We start from the raw sequence: 15,173 nt of genomic DNA on the forward strand, positions 1-15,173 counted from the left end.
CCAAAGCAAAGACTGAAGACCTGTAGAAAGAAGCCAAGTGCTGCAGAGAAGCAAGCAAGCTGGGTGGGGGAGAAGGGAGGAAAGCAGGCAGGGCAGGGGCAGGGAGAAGGAAAAGAAGCAGGTGGGGCAGCAACCACACCAGGAAACACTATTGCAAGAATTTTCCTGCAAGGGGCATCTATCAATAGTTATTTATATAACAAAATTAATAAAAATACAAGAATGGGTATCAAATATTTGGCTGAAATTGGTGGTGTAGAAAATGGGTAATATTGAACACTAATAATCCTCATACTCTTAAAAAAATTAGCATTTTTGTTTGGGGTGGTGGCAGTGCTAAATTTGATTATAAGGGAGCAGAGCCTTGGTGTGAATATTTCATAATATAGGTGTCTCTCAAGAAGTAAATGTCTGGATAAATGAAGCTGATAATAATTGTTCCTTTTAAATTCAGGCTCTGCTATGCTGACTACCTTCAAGTCTGTTAAACTCTTCTCAAGAAGTGGTGGGGTGTTTGAATGGTGATGGGCAGGAATGGAAATGGGTCTCAGGAGGTTATCTTTACAAAAGCTTGTGGATCAGTGATTGGTATAGTCCTGACTGTGTCTACTCCTCTGTATTTTTGTACTACTGATTTTTCCTCACTGATCTTCAGAGGGTTCCAATTATGCTTCTTAAACTAAAAATCAATTGGAAAAGTTGAATAAGTCTTACTTAAGTAAGGTTAATTCATTCTTAAATCCCACTTATCAGAAAAATGGGCTCTTTATTTCTTCAACTACTTGGCTGTGATAACTAAAGCATAACATCATTCTTAAAAATATAGGTGGGCAGGGTGCAAGAGCATATAATGGAGTCAAGATAGTCTCTTCAATAAATGGTGCTGGGAAAATTAGGTAGATACATGCAAAAAAATTAATTTATGCCATACACAAGAATAAACTCAAAAGGATAAAATACTTATATGTAAGATGATAAACCATAAGAATTCTAGAAGAAACCATAGGCAGCAAAATTTCAGACAGCTCTTCCAGAAATATGTTTGCCAATATATCTCATAGAGCAAGGGAAACTAAGGAGAAAATAAACAAATGGGACTACATCAATGTTAAAAAACTTCTGCACAGAACAAAAAAAAATCAACAACGTGAAAAGGGATCCTACTATATATGGGAGAACACATTTGGCAATGACATATTGATAAGGTTTACTATCCAGTATGTATAAGAAACTCATACAACTCAACAAAAGAAAGACAATCCAGTAAAAAATTGGGCAAAGGACCTAAATAGACACTTTTCCAAAGGGTACACACATATGGCTAAGAAACATATGAAAAAATGCTCAGTTACTCATCATTAGAGAGATGTAATTTAAAAGGATAAGTTATCACCTCACACCTGTCAGAATGACTACCATCAACAAATCATCAAATGACAAGTATTGGGGAGGGTGATGTGGAGAAAAGGGAACCCTCATGCACTTCTGGTGGGAATACAGACTGATGCAATCATGGTGAAAAACAGTATGGAGTTTCCTCAAAAAATCAAATATAGAACTGCCATTTGACCAAGTGATCTCCTAGGAATATATCCTAAGAGACTAGAAACATCAATCAGAAAAAAATATATGCACCTTAATGTTTATAACAGTGAAATTTAAATAGTTATGATCTGGAAACAGTCCAGGTGGCCATCAGTGGAAGAGTGGATGAAAGAGCTGTGGTGCATTTATACCATGGAGTACTTATACAGCAGACAAAAGAAGGATCTCTTACCCTTTGAGACAGCATGGAGAGGTCCTTAGAGTATCATGCTATGTGAAATAAGTCAGTCAGACGAAGATAATTATAACATGATCTCACTCATATGTGGAATCTAATGAACAAAACAGATTCAGAGATGTAGAAGCATGGAACAGACTGTGGAATCACAGAAGCAAGGCGGAGGTGGGTGGGTGGGTGAGGAAAGAGCAACCAGAGAACTTGTATGCATATATACATAACCTATGAACATAGACAATAGTATGGTGGGGTCTAATAAAAGGGGTCAATGGGGGATACAAGGGAGATATATGTAATACTTTCAACAATAAAGATTAAATTTTAATAGTTGTAAATAGTGATTTTTTTTCTAATGCAATCTCAAAACTCTACTTTTTGAATATTTTAATTAATCTTTACAGTAATCTTGCAAAAGTTACCTCTCTCATGCACTGTTGCAGGATGATTCTCATGTACATTAATTATGATAATTATTTTGTAAGCAATTGCTTGCTTATTTGAATTATATTTAATAAAGAGGATTTGAACAATTCCCTTGCTTTTGGGGTATATGTAGCTTACACCATTTAAACACTGGTCAAACTATGCCACTGAGAATTTTTTATTCTAGGAAATTTGTCAAGTAATTTAAACATAAAAATAAAAAAAATAAATTAAACAATTTTCTTACCAAAGTATATGTATTTTATATATAATTTATTTTCTAAAATTAAATAAAGAAGCATAATTTAAAGAAGAAATATTTGTTTTGTTTTGTCTGACTTGTTAGGGGTCAATTATATATGTTTATTTTAAAATATAAACACTTGTTGTTTTCAACTTGTCTCATAAATAAAGCTCACTATATGACTCTACTTGTCCCATAACATGTTTGCATAGATGTGACATTTCTTTTCTTTTTTGTCCCACAGTGTATTTGGGGGATTAAAGAAATAAATGAAATGCAGTTTAGAAATTACTTCATTGTGATTGTATGCACACCTTAGCACATACTATGAAAGCAGAGGAGTATATTTTTAAACATTCTCTGAGCTACCTGTCAAACTTAATTTGTGTCAATTATACTGCTGTGGATATATACTTTCAAGGTGGAGAATCAGACGTGCATTTTAGTTTTTCAGTACTAAGCTTTGCTTTACAGAAGAGTATTTTTCTAGCTTATTTGATTTCTAACTGCTGGAAGTTGTTTTACTTTCGTCCATACACCATATGAATATAAATGTAGCTTTTTAACATAGAATGACTTCCCAACACCTTATTTTTTTAGCCTCTTTCTATCCTGAAAATACAGTGCCCAAAAAGGGTTTTTCTTACTCAGCATAGCATCACTCAATCTAAAAAGAAATAGGATTTCTAAGAAGGTTGAGATACCACTCTAGGAAGAACACTTGCTTGAATTCTTAATTCACATTTGAGATTGGGAAAAGAAAAGTATTATTTTTGGTCTGAAAAATTTTATCACCCTTTTACATGTGTCAAAAGAGACCACTGCTGCCCTCATTAGTCAAATTTTTGGAGCCATCTGCCCACACTGTGGGATGTACTACAGCCAGAATGGGAACTGCAGGTGCTTGAGAAAATGCCAGAGTGGTCTTAGTCAGGGTAATTCATTGGCTGGTAGAGAGAGAAAACTCTGACTTAAAGGATAGAGAGATTGAAAAGTAAAACAGTTGTTGCCCTCTAAAAGAGTGTAGTGTAGCCCCGAGTTCTTGTATTTGTCTTTGGACCCATAGGATTTGCATCTCTCTCTCTTCAAAGAGTCAATATCTTTTTATTAAAAACGTATTCTATTTGTTAGATACTGCTACAAATGATATCCTATGTATCTCTGACTAAACTGACTATATAATAAGAGCAAAGTACATTTTGGGAAAAGCATATTATATTGATATACCAAATGGCAAGCTGGAACTCTAATTGTGGATTCTTCTTCTATGAACTTTGAAGAATACATTTTGTGGACTAAAATACTTTAAGCCAAAGCGAGGAAGTTTCTTCCAAGCATAAACAAGCTTCTCCCTGGGTGGGGGTCTCCAAATGGGGAACCCCTGAGGATGGGTCCCCAAAATGGAAAGAAAAAAAAAAAAAAAAACCAACAACAAAAAACCCTACTCTCTTCCAAAATGGGAAAAACCTATTCCAGTGAGTCCTTTGGTCTATGGGTTTATAAATGTTGGAAGCTCTTCGTCTGCTCATGCCACTTTCTAATTGGACCCTTCCTTATTTTAAGTCCCCTGAGCTTTTCCTAATTGGCCAACTTTTCCCTTTCCCCTGCATGATTATCAGTTTTAAAGTATCAGAGTTCACCGGGTGCTTCCCTCTTCCTCTTCCCCTAATCTGATAGCATTCCTCCATCCACCGGGCAGGTAGGACAAATATTCTGGTGCCTTAGAGACCTATGCATTCCTGTCCCTTTCGGGCCCGTATCTTAAAACTGCCTTTCCTGTCTCTAACTCCTTTCAATGTCTTTTAGGCTTGTTGCCTGTTTTGCTATGTGCAGATTTTTTGGGTTGGTTTTTTTTTGTCTTTCAAAATATGTATTTAATTTTAGAATTGCTTAAAGAATCACCTATGTCAACTAAAAATATTACTAGAAGAGAAACGTCTATAGATGGCATTATTAAGGATTAGCCTCAATTTAGTCCTAGATTTTAGTTATACAACATTTTTGAAAGTAAATATGTCAACACATTTAGCAATTTCCCCCTATAATTAATTATTCCAGATTATTTTAGTAGTGTAGAAGTGTATCTTAGTTTTATTAATTTACATTAAATTAGCTAATTAGGTAGTATCACGACAATATAAACTATAGGAATTATTATCTTATAATTAGAAAAGTATTTAAAGCTACTTATAAGTTCAGTGAATGACATTTGCTAAGTGTCATATTCCTTGATCTATTCCTTAATCTTTTAGAATAAGAGTTTTATTATTGTTTTTTTTGTTGTTGTTTGTTTGTTTATTAGTGTTCTTCAATATTTTCGGTCTCTGTGTTGATTTGAGAACTAAAAGGGATGTATATCCTATATAATAAAAGGCTAATATGCAAATTGCCCCCTCAGGAATTTGACCAACTGGGTGTTCAACTGCTCACTATGATGTGCCCTGACCACCAGGGAGTGGGGCAGAACAAAGGAAGACCCCAGCCAGCAGCCAGGGGAAGAATGGCCTCCATTAACCCTGATCACTAGCCAGGCCGAGGGACCCTACCCTTGCATGGATTTCATGCACTGTGCCTCTAGTATAAAATATAGAATATTGTTTTATTTTTTTAAAATATATTTTATTTATTTTTCACAGGAGGAAGAGAGAGGGATAGAGAGCCAGAAACATCGGTGATAGAGAGCCATTGACCAACCGCCTCCTGCAGGCCCCCACTGGGGACGAGCCCTCAACCAATGTTCATGCCCTTTGACCGGAATCGAACTTGGGACCTTCCAGTCCACACACTGACACTCCATCCTCTGAGCCAAACCGGTTTTGGCAGAATATTGTTTTCTTGATCTTAGTACCTACTAAAGTTAAATAGTGAATAATTATATATTAAAACATTATAAAAGTTTGAAAGAATTAAATATGCATGTATATTTAATATTACATCTTTATATTGAATGTTTTTTTTTTTCCCCAAATAAAAAGGTCATCACTCCTAGCAAATAAAATGTGGGATAATTTAATGTTAAATATATGATTTGGCATAGCTTTTTTTGTGATAGTTTATTCAAGGTGTTTGTTATTATTTAAATAACTATATAAACTTATAAATATATGTGATTCTTTCAAATCTTTATACCAGTAGGTTTAATTTCTAGATAAATATTTTACATTCTACATTATACATCCCACATTACATGAGATATAAATATGTGTATTGTATGTGTGTGTGTCTGAGTCAACTACTATTGAGAAACATAATTTGAAAAGGATCCTAATCACTTTATTTATCCTAGTTAATAGGTTTTGGCTGGAAAAATATGTCATTTAGAGGGTATTACAATATGCCTCATTACTGAAAATATTTTGCTAGATCCCAAACCAAGAATAAGCAAAGTTTGAATGTCCTGTTGGATTGTGTCAGGCACATCTGTTTCAGAAAATATTGCTCCATTTCTAATGTTGGCAATTGATGCTTTCTCCTAAATTCACAGAGATTAAAGAGATAATGATCTTTCTCATACAATTGCTCTCATGAATAAAACTGATAATATATTAGCTTCAAGAAAATAATTGTATGCATCCTATCTAGGTCCAGACAGAGTTTATGATACTTCAATTTAGATCATTTGGAAGGAATGTTGATATCAGTATTTTTTATCAAATATTTTCTGATGGTAAAGGTAATATTTGGGTATAGGTGCCTATAGTGGGTTGCAGGTTTCTTTAAAATTCATATATATATATATATATATATATATATATATATATATCCAGAATCTCAAAATGTGATCTTATTTGGAGATAGAATCTTTGTAGATATAATTATGGTAAGAATTGATATGGGCACTAAATCTAATGTAAGTCCTCATAACAGAGAGAAAAGAACATAGAGACACAGAGAAGAAAACTATGAAGATAAAGCAGAGATTAGAGTAATGCAGCTAGACACCAAGGTCCCCTGAGGATTATTGGGGACCACCAGGAGCATTCTTTTAGGAAAAGTTTCTCACCAGAGACTGCATAAGTAGCATAGCCCTGCCAATACCTTGATTTCAGACTTCTAGCCTTTAGAACTGAGATAATAAATTTCTGTTGGAAGCCACAAAAGTGTGGTAATTTGATACAGCAGCACTAGGAAACTAAGAAAGTAATATAGCAAAATTTAGGAATATTTGGTATTGCATAGGTTTTAATGTCCTGGTGTCTGAATCTTATCATTTTTTACTGATTAACTACATATTTCCATCTGCTTACTGTTCTACCCATGGACCAGTTTTACCTCTACCAGTCTCCACCAGAACATGTTTCCAGCAATTGTCTCCTTGCTTTCACTGAGGGTTTTTGTTGTTGCTGTTGTCGGTGTTTTTGTTTGTTTGTTTGTTTATTTGTTCTACTTATATGACCATTCCCTTAACTATGATATATCCTAAAAAGAAGAATAAAGCCATAAATAAATACATGTGTTGACTCTACATTGCCTTTTAGGTAGTATTTATTCTCTCTGCACTTTTTATATAACATTTGTTTATATCCAATATCTACAATTTGCTTCTTTCAATTTTCTCTTGACCAATACCAGTGGCTAAAGCAAATACATTTTGTTCACACTATGCCACCAAAACATTTTTGGGGGGTCAGGATAATGAACACATTTATCAAATTATCTGATAAACTCTTAGTACTTAACTTTTGCCTTCTCAACATCATTTTACATTATTGAATGTCAGTTTACTTTATGGAACTGCATTCTCCATTTTCCTTTTACTTAACTATCCTCTTTTCGGTAGCCTACGCTCTCATTTTCCTGACCTCCAAATGGTGGAACAGCCTCAATCCTCACACCTCTTTTTTCTGATTATCTACCCTCTTTTTTTATGTTAGTTCCATTTAGTCTCAAGGCTTTCAAATATTTTCTGTGTGCTAAAAGTTATGAAATTAAAATATCTAACCTAAACTAGAATGGAGTATAAATTGATAACTAAATAAGTGACTAACAAATACATTATTGTATGCAAAATCCATTTAAAACATAATTATTATTGAGGCAACAAATGTAGTTTTATATCTAATAAACAAAGGTCTGACCATAACTTGTTAACTTATGGAATTCATTCATGGAGATTGTTATAAGTAACTAAATCAAAGTTAGTTCTGGGATTTCTTGTGTCTTATAGAACTTACTTAATTGTGGCAGACTGTTGAATTATTTTATAGCAAAACATTCCCCAGTCTTCCAGAATGTAAGCATGACAGGTGACTAAGAGGCCCAAGGAAATATAGCTAAACTCTGTATAAAGGAAGAACAAATAATTTCAGTTTTCTTCCTTATTCATGCTGTCTTAAATATAAATACAACCCTTTGAGGATCAGCATCCATTTTGCCTCAGAGGTTACCTTGAGGATAACGGTCATGGATGGCTCACTGAAATCAAATAAGGAAACTTGTCTCTGACAACCTCATAAATTCACCATATGAGCCTCGAATTAGTTTCTTGCCCAGTATGTTTATGTTACTCTCTTTTGGTCTCTAGTACTCTAATCCTGGCTTAATCTGAACTTGTATTTTACTATGTAGTATTTAAAAGTAAAGTGCTTAAAGTAAAAGAACCTAAAAATTAAATTTGACTACATAAATAATTTGAATCATTCAGAAAAGTGATGACAAACTTTACAGGTTGAAAACCTGAGAAACTTTACCACCCTGTTATAAAACATTTTAGACTTACTGTACCTTGGAAGTCTTGCTATACTATTATCACTAAGTGCAATAATTGAAGAAATAATGAAATGTAGGGCATGTCTGCACATCTTTTTCAGTAAATACCTCTGACACAGATAAAATCAGATTGAGCCCAGAACACCTTCAAACAGATGGATAAGTTAAGAGAATACTGACCATAGCATGCAAATTAAGTTGCCCGAAAATTCTGTAATTTGGAATTGTGAAGGCTAAAAAAGTTTTTGGTTTATTTTGTTTCTTAAAACAAAAGTGTTATAACTAGTGGAAGTTAAATCATAATCTTAGGGATTTTGTCAGAGGAATGGCAATGTGAGAGAGCCCTGGGCCTCTTCCCTTGAAATGTCAACAAGTTTACCAACTACAATTCAACAAAGAAATCCTGCTCAATACAGATGTTTGCCTGAGACCCATTCATTAAAGCATCCAAACATGGGCGACCAGGAATAAATCGGTAGACAAGAAGGGAGGAAAGCACAGATGGCCCACCAACAGCCTGCAGATGCAGGCTTGCAGCTGGGAGCTTATGGCCCTGCCTGGAGAGGGAGGAAGCCAGCAGTAACAGGTGCTTCCTTTGGCCTTGAGGAACAGAGAGCTGCAGGGAGCAGCCCAGTAGGGCAAACAGCAGGGGAACACACAGTGTCTGAGTCAATGGATGCCTGAAGGGGTTCTTCCTCACAGCTCTCCACTGGCAGGCAGGGCAGACAAGGAAATGGAACCAAAAAGCCCTCTGTTGCTTAGACTCCCAAAACTTGCCTCCTGTTACCCTTGGAATTGGGTCCAAGAGCATAATATCTATAAGCCAAGAGCTATTATACTGGAATCAGTGTATCCCTATGTTTCTGATGCGCAGGAGGAGTTGTCCTTGGGGTAAGACTCTACGAAGGCCGGGGGTTGTTATTATGGTCAGGGCAAAAACAAAGCCCACTTCTAAGTATTGCAGCTGTACTGTCTTATGGAAGCCTTGAAGGGTGGTGCCATCTCTACAGCGGAAGTGCACTGAACCTGGCCCAGGGCCTCAGCTAAACCCACCCTCCTAGCCCATCTGGCCCTGCCCTGGCCGGCCCCGTCCAGCTCCAGGAGATTGGAGCCCGCCCTGAGCATGGCAGCTGCAAAACAGCCACATACAATTTAAAGAATGGCTCCAAGCAGGGAGGTTTGACTATTACTCTCTCTTCAGCTTCACTGCCCTCCCCTAGCACCGCCCTCTCCCCTCCCAGCCATTGCCTCCAGAGACCATCACCGCTACAGGGCTGCTGGCCAGAGCCTACCCCTCTGCAAAGCTTCCGTAGCTATAGTCCCAGGAAACAATCATGCCCTCCTCCCCCAAACAGCATCTGCTTCCTGTGAAAGTACCCGTGAGCTTAAAAATAACAATCCCTTCCCATTTATACATCACTTACTTGATGAAACGTTCTAGGTTTATTAGCTCAGAACCTCCTCATGACAACCCAGTGAGGTAGGCAGAGAAGAGATTACAATTCCCATGGTATATGCGTATGTGTTCAGAAATGAAGCTCAGAGAGGAAAAGTGTCAAGCCCAGTGGTTCCCAAGGTGCAGCACATGCCCCACAGGGGGGCAATTTGATTTTAAGTGGGGGCAATGTGAGAATGAGTTAACAGCGAATTTTTTGCATTTCTTATGGTTCTAGGGGGCCTCATCTACAGCATATCCTACATAATAAAAGGCTAATATGCAAATGACCAAATGGTGGAATGACCAGTCACTATGATTCACACTGTCTGCCAGGGGGCAGACACTCAATGCAGGAGCTGTCCTCTGGTTGTCTGTGTGCTCCCACAAGGGGGAGTGCCAATCAGCCAGAAGCCAGGCTCATGGCTAGCCAACACAGCGGCAGTGGTGAGAGCCTCTCTCGCCTCTGTGGCAATGCTAAGGACATCTGACTGATGGTTTAGTGAGACTAATTCGTCAGTCAGACATACCTCCAGAGATATGCAAAAGTGTATAGGCTAGGCTAAGGGACCCCGCCCTTCCCCCACAAGTGCATGAATTTCATACACTGGGCCTCTAGTAGATATATAAAAAAGATGTTCAATCTCACTGGCAATTAGGGAAATGCAATTCAACATTACAATGAGATAACACCTCACTCCTGTTAGAGTGGCCTTTATCAACAAGATAAACAATAACAAGTGTTTGAGAGGTTGTGAAAATAAAAGGGAACCTTCATTCATGTTAAGAATCGGGTTAACATATAACTCAGCAAGCCATCTCCTGGGTATATATCCAGAAACTTCAAAATAATGAATTCACAAAGATATATACATTGCAGCATATTCACCCTAAGACATGAAAACAACCAAAGTTACCTATGATAGAGGACTGGATAAAGAATATGTGGTACATATACACAATAGAATACTACCCAGCCCTAAGAAAGGATGAAATAATGCCATTTGTAATAGTATGGATGGACTTTGAAAATGTTATGCTAAGTGAAACAAATCAGTTAATAAAAGTTAACAACTATATAATTTGCTCATACGTGGGCTATACAACTGAAGTTAGTGAACACAAACAGCAGATTGGGGTTGTCAGAGGGAGGGGTTTGGGGGGAGAAAAAGGTCCTAATATGAGGCGATAGGAGAAGATTTAACTTTGGGTGGTGGGCACATGGTGCAATGCACCAATCTTGTAACATAGAAGCCCACACCTGAAACCTATATGCTAAATATGACTGAAAGTCATATGGAGTTCATAAGTCTTTAGGGGAAAAAATGGAAAAGGTGTTCACTCTTTATTCAAACCTATTATTATAAAGGTCTTAATACAGCTACCCATATTTTGAAGACTAGATTGATAAGCAGAGTATACAGGCAAGGAATACAAAATGATGATGTTCAAGCTTAACACTTGTGAGACTGTGTTTTTATACTTTCTCCAGAATGAGAGCCTGTGGAGCAAATTTCACTGAAACTTAGAGTCTAGGTTCCCTAAATTTTAATTTGTGGCTGATTAATACAGGCTCCAGAGAGATTCATTTTTTAAAATATATTTTTATTGATTTCAGTGAGGAAGGAAGAAGAAAAGAGAGATAGAAATATCAATGATAACAGAGAATCATTGATCTGCTGCCTCCTGCATGACCCACACTGGGTATCCAGCCCGCAACCTGGACTATAAGACTTTAACAGGAATCCTATTATTGGGTCCCCCTCCCTTTGCTCAGAATCTGAATCTGCTTTTAATAAATTTTCCACACATCTGCTTAAATCTTCTGGTTCATGGAGCTCATTTTTTGATGTTGTGAGACACAACTCCAAATACCTTGGCTCACCATTTTGGTAATCACTACCACCTCCATGAGTGACACATTCAATGGTCAAACTTGGTAAGCATGAAAGCTCCCCTAAAGGAAGTCCTGTTCCATAGGGTTGACTCCTGCACAGCAGCTCTTCCATTGCAGTCACACCCAATTCTCACAACCAATTGGCTTGGGTGTCAATCAATCCAAGTGTTATCAACATCAACCAAGGCTCAGCTTACACAGGGGCACAACTGAAGTTTCCAGCTCAGATGACTGGGAAGGCTGAGCCACTGGGCCCTATAGGGCACCTACTACACACTGCAACTTCACAAAGTCTAGAAGACATAGTAGAGCTACCTAATATATAGAAACAAACACAGAGAAATATAAAAAGTGCAGAGACAAAGAAACATGCCACAAATGAAAGAACAGAATAAATTTCCAGAAAAAGAGCTAAATGAAATGGAAGCAAAAAAACTACCAGATACAAAATTCAAAAACAATGGTTATAAAAATGCTCAAGAATCTTGCTGAGAACTTCAATGAATTTAGTAAGATCTTCAAGGAACTAAGTGATAGCATCAACAACAACAAAAAAAGGACCAGTTAGAATGAAAAATTCATGAACTGAAATAAAGAATAACTTATAGTAAATCAACAATAGAGTAGAGGATGATGAAAATCGAATAAGGAATTTGGAATATAAGAAAACAAAAAATGCCCAATTAGAACAGCAAGAAGAAAAAAAAATATAGTATAAGGAGCCTCTGGGGCAATTTCTTTTATATATATATATAAAAGAAATAATATAATAATATAATATAATATATATATATATATATATATATATATATATATATATATTATTGATTTTTTTACAGAGAGGAAAAGAGAGGGATAGAGAGTTAGAAACATCTATGAGAGAGAGTCACCGATCAGCTGCCTCTTGCACACCTCTACTGGGGATGTGCCTGCAACCAAGGTACATGCCCTTGATCGGAATCGAACCTGGGACATTTCAGTCCGCAAGCAGATGCTCTATCCACTGAGCCAAACCGGTCTTGGCACCTCTGGGACAACTTCAAGCATACCAGAACATTAACATCATGAGTGTGTCAAGAGGAGAAGAGAGGAAGCAAGAAATTGAAAATCTACTTGAAAAAATTTCAGAAAACTTCTCCTACCTGGTGAAAGAAATAGACATATAAGTCCAGGAAGCACAAAGAGTCCCAAACAAGATGAACTCAAAGAGGCCCACACTACATACATCATAATTAAAATGCCAATGATTAAAGACAAAGAGAGAATCTTAAAAGCAGCAAGAAAAAAGCAGTTAGTTACCTACAAGGGAGCACACGTATGACTGCCAGCTGAGTTCTCAACAGAAACTTTGCAGACTAGAAGGGAATGGCAAGAAATACTCAAAGTGATTAAAAGCAAGGACCTACAAACAAGATTGCTCTACAAAGCAAAGCTAACATTCGGAATTAAAGGTCAGATAAAACCCTTTCCAAACAAGGAAAAGCTAAAAATGTTCACCAACAAACCAGTATTACATGAAATGTTAAAGGGTCTGTTGAAGAAGAGGAAGAAGAAGAAGAAGAAGAAGAAGAAGAAGAAGAAGACCAGAACAAGAAGAAGAAGAAGAAGAAGAAGAAGAAGAAGAACAAGAACAAGAACAAGAAGAAAAAATATTAAGTACGTATTTATCAATAATGAATCTATCAATAAAAGAAAATAAGCAAACAAGCAGAACAGAAACAGACTCATAGATTCAGAGAACATTTTGAGGGTTGGCAGACCGGAGGGGGATTGAGAGGATGGGTGGAAGAGGTGAAGGGATTTAGAAGTACAAATTAATCATTGTCCATGGACCCAGACAATAGGCAGGAGAAGGTCTGGGATGAGGTGGGAGATGGATGGAAGAGGGCAAAGTGAAAAAATGAGGGGCATCTGTAATACTCTCAACAACAAAATGATTTTCTTAAAAAGAAAACTGATTGTGTTGGGACAGGACTGCAGATTATATTTTTCAGCTTTCTTTAAAGATATGTGTGTAATTAAGTATCAATCAATAAGATAAAATATAAATGCTTTGTGCAACTATGAAGACCACTTAATAGGAAAGGGGAAAATTCTTCCTTTTCTTCTTTATTGATGAGATAAAGTAAAAGTTATCAACATGAACATTTGTTAGAAGGAAATATACAAATAATAAAAAATAACAAAATAAAATAAATTACAGATAAAATATTCCAGGACTTCTAGTTAGTTTAAGGTAGCTAGAATGTTTGGGAAAATATAGAGTAAGATTGATAATGATAAGTGGTTAGAAGTGAGATTATGCTAAATAAAAACTACGTACATATTTTATTCCAAATGAAATGAATACAAACTTAGAAATTTATTGCAGTAAAAAGTAACATGGTTAAAATTTTATTTTGAAAAGGTCAATCCAGTGGCAATATAATGTTTTTAGCCAGACCTGTTGAAAGGCTATGTGAAAACAAGTAGAAATGAATTTAGGAAGACATGTAAGCTTGCAAACAGGGAAAACAATTAAGGTAGGAAATAATGAGTGTACACTATAAAACAATAAAAACAGTTTGCATTTATGAGATATCTTAAAAAGAAAATTGATAGAATTTGTTAAAAATTTGATTTATGGGTGAAGGATTTGGGAAATAAAAATAATGTACATTATGTAGCTTATATCCTTCTCTGCTAAAATGAATCAAAGAAGAAGATAAAATTTGGAGAAAAAAAATTTGGCCAAAAGACCTTGGCATTCACCTATAACCTGGGACCACAGGGAACAAAGGGATAGTTTTCATACAGGCACACAAGCACTCTCAGCAGCTATTCTCTGGGCAAAGTGAGAAGGCAAAAAGAAAAAGTTTGTTTCAGATAGAGGTTATACTGCATAGCTAAGTCATATCTATATTCTGTCTTTCTCAGCTGTTATCTGAAGGTTTGGCCTCCAACTAGCTTGGTTCTGGGAGATGACAGAAGAGCTGCATGAGATATATGAGCATTTCTCCTTCGTTCTGAGCACTGATGAGACTTGGCATACACTGATTTCCCGTGGTCCCTAAGAACAAAGATGGGAGTTTGGACAAGTACAAATATATGTTGGCACCCAGAGTTGTGGGCAGCAGCTGATTAGCAAGATTCACTTCTTACACAAGGGTTGTCTCAAGAATGAGAGAAGTGTCTGCCCTCTTTAATGAACATAAAACAACACATAGAGTGTCAGGGAAATTAAGAAACAAAAATATATATTCCAAACAACAGAACAAAATATTTGGGTGGTGGGCACAGAGTGCAATATATAGATGTTGTAATATATAAATCCCACACCTGAAACCTACATGACCTTATTAACCCATTCATCCCAACAGATTTAATAAAAATATTTTTTAAAAAAAAGAAAGAACAAGATAACTCAAGAAATTGACCATAATAGAAATGGAGATAAGGAATTTACTCAATGAAGAATTCAAAATAATGGTCATGAACTGCTTTACTTTACTTGACTGAGTTCAGGATCTCAAAGCATATACAAAGTGAGAATTTCAACAGAGATTTTAAAAAGTGAAAATTACCACACAAATCATAACTGCTGAACTGAAAAAAATTAATAGAGAATTCAAAAGTAGACTAAATCAAGTGGGAAAAATAAAGGATCAGTGAATTTGAAAACAGGTCAGTAGAAATCACCCAA

The sequence above is a fragment of the Pipistrellus kuhlii genome, unplaced genomic scaffold (genome assembly GCF_014108245.1).
Source record: "Pipistrellus kuhlii isolate mPipKuh1 unplaced genomic scaffold, mPipKuh1.p scaffold_m20_p_3, whole genome shotgun sequence".
NCBI classification, from domain to species: Eukaryota; Metazoa; Chordata; class Mammalia; order Chiroptera; family Vespertilionidae; genus Pipistrellus; species Pipistrellus kuhlii.